At 40.7% G+C, this 2,959-nt stretch overlaps 1 long non-coding RNA gene across 1 annotated transcript; it reads right to left on the bottom strand.

Annotated features, from left to right (window-relative positions):
• Window positions 1-1,685: 1,685 nt before the first annotated feature.
• LOC141253049 (uncharacterized) lies at window positions 1,686-2,700 on the bottom strand. The gene is made up of 3 exons (XR_012314204.1): window positions 2,565-2,700; window positions 2,089-2,242; window positions 1,686-1,791 (listed from the first exon to the last, which is right to left on the bottom strand). It is a non-coding gene; the product is annotated as an uncharacterized lncRNA (long non-coding RNA).
• Between the last annotated feature and the right edge of the window lie 259 nt (window positions 2,701-2,959).

A 2,959-nucleotide genomic window follows, 5' to 3' on the forward strand; every position in this document is an offset into this window, starting at 1 on the left:
AAGAGTTAAAGTTAGTATTTGTCATACATAACCTGCATGTAGTCTGTGGTGGGAGGATAAATGCCCCATGCGTTCCGCCACCTGTTGCGTGGCTTCTTTAGGGGAAAAAGAGGGATGTGAATGATCCATCCCATGGCTCAATATATATATCATCTGAATAATAATTAACAATAATCTGACCTGTGGTCAGGATTTATGGCTGGGCTCATCAGTAACGAGAGGTGCGCAGGGTGCCCGCGTGACCAGAAATGCCGCCAAGAGCATGATGTGTGTGCTCTGCACATGCGCTGGAAATCCAAGCCTCATTATGGCTTGTTATGATCTGCACCTGCGCATCGCTGTCTCCGTTGCCATCCTGATAGTGGCTTAGCTGCGGCGCTGCTTGCAATTGACTGCGCATGCGCACTGCATAGTGACAGTAATTACCAAGTTCTATGCGTCCTATTAATGCCTCACTCAGTTGCAGCATTCATCCCAATATTCATCATACGCTCTCAATAGAGTATAGCCCAAACAAATCTCATATCACATGCCCATTGAGCCATGAGATGTATTTATGCAGTGGGCATAATGTAATTTAAGGAGATATACTCTCTCAAACAGAGAATCTGTCTCTAGTATAATATAGCGGAGGGTGTTCCACATCATCACGGGACTGAAACAGCTCAGCCTGCGCTGGCTGTCATGCCCATCCACTGCACAGCCCACCGCCGGCCATTGTTGACAGGCAGGGAACCACGCGGCGAAGGGACACAACCCCACGTGGCCCGTGGGCTAGATCACATAAAGAATACATATATAGTAACCCCTATTCAATGGTCATTTTACACCATTGTATTTAGGCATAAGAATTTGAGGGTATGTGACACTCTAATAGTCGTCCAATAGTTCGACAAAAGGGATACAGATCCTGTACAGTGTTGATCATTGATTAATCTCTATTTGACAGTAATTCTCAAAAGCTTGTTACATAGTTCAAAATGTTGGATCCTTATCTTCGTACCCTCTCATCTTGATTATTTATGTTGATTGCGAGTGCGCAAGCCTCATCCAGTGGAATCCACTGACAGTCCATGAAAATTCAGATGAGTTCCGATGTCAGGCGAGCTGTATATTTTACATCAAAGAGTGAAGTTTCTTCTTCACCCTTCATCCTGTCAAGAAAAGTAAAAAGGAGATGACATTAGTTATTTGCTGCTTTTCTCTGGGTAAATGTCTATAACATGGTGTGTTTTATTTCTTATAAAATCCTGTAAAGAGAAGCGCTTCGTTGAGTCCATGCACTATCCAAATTGTAGATCCATTTGGATTCTCGACGTAGTAATTCATCGGTTAATCATCCTCCTCGAATGCTCTCATCTATTTGTTCAACAACCATCACTTGCAGTTGTCGTGGTGACCCCAAAAAATGTTCAGTCAGGTTAGTGATTGTCTTACCTTTGTCTTTATCTTTACGTGCACAAACTATATATGGAATATGATGCTGGATTCTTCGACGAAGCTCTTGTCCCATTTGATCGACGTATGGCTTACGATAGCTGCAAACAATAATGTAAGCAATATTATTGGTTCTACAATTGACATAGCAATGTGTGCGAACAAATTCTGAGGATGCATGTATATTGATCTTGTCACTTGAGACTACATGTGAAGAAATAGTACAGTTACCACATGGATACGTACCTTTGAGTTTAATCCCTCTGCCCATTGATCTAATTGGTCGTTTAAAGTGACTGGTGCATAATTTGTCTGTAAGATTTGGAGCCCTTTTGGCAATCAGCTTTGGTTGTTCTGAAATAAAGGGTAGCAACCTCGAGTCACTTTGCAAAATGTTCCAATTCTTATGTAGAATTTTATACACATCTCCCCAATTGTTGTTACATGGAGTTATGATATTAATATTGCTATAGTTAGTTTTTTGACTGCTTGTTAGTAGTTCTTTACGATCTTTTAGCAAGGAGGCTTGATAAACCTGGGCAACGAGCTTATGTGGGTATCCTCTATCTCTAAATCGGTTACTTAGTTTTTTAGCCTGAGAATCAAAGTACTCCTCTTTGCTACAATTTCTATGAACCCAATAGAACTGACCTTTTGGTATGGCATTTGTACATAAGATGGATGGAAGCTTGCATAGTGGAGTAAGCTGTTGGTGGCCGTTTTTTTACGATGCAGTTTTATGTCTATGGATCCTTCTCGATGAATAGTATGGAGATCCAGAAATTCAACTTGATTCTGAGAGATACTGGAGGTAAGAGTAATATTTTAAGGATTATTGTTAAGTTCCTTAATGAAATCCTCACATTCCGCTTGGCTCCCAGTCCAGAAAAACAGGATATCGTCAATAAATCTGTGCCATTTAACAACATGTGCCTTAAAAGATGGTAAGTGGCATATATGTATCTCCTCCCACCAACCTAAAAATAAGTTGGCGTAAGAGGGAGCACATCTTGCACCCATGGCTGTACCAGAAGTTTGTTTTTAAAAGGTACGATTAAACACGAAATAGTGATTGAGTAGCACAAGTTTGAGAAGATCTAATAAAAATGAATAATGTAGTCAGTCACCTGAGGCTTTGGAGTTCAAGAATAAGGATACAGCTTGCAGCTCTAAAGTATGTTCTATACAAGTGTATAACAACTCAACGTCCATTGTAATCATCAGGGTGCCAGGGGAGATGTTGAATCTTTCCAATTCTGACATTAGATGCGATGAATCCCGAATGTAGGATCTTAAAGAGAGCACAGACGGTTGCAAGTAAAAATCCAGATATACACAGGGGCGTTTGTATATGTTGCCTGTCCCGGAGACTATTGGTCTCCCGGGTGGCTGCTATAGTGACTTGTGGACTTTGGGACATAAGTAGAATGTGGGCACTACAGGGAGTCTAGTTGTTAAGAATTCCCATTCTTTTTTATTATTTTCAGTTCAAAAGCCTTTACAATTAATTTGTCAATTTTAT

Source organism: Phyllobates terribilis, unplaced genomic scaffold (genome assembly GCF_046119375.1).
Source record: "Phyllobates terribilis strain yellow unplaced genomic scaffold, ASM4611937v1 Scaffold_2__4_contigs__length_985480577, whole genome shotgun sequence".
NCBI classification, from domain to species: domain Eukaryota; kingdom Metazoa; phylum Chordata; class Amphibia; order Anura; family Dendrobatidae; genus Phyllobates; species Phyllobates terribilis.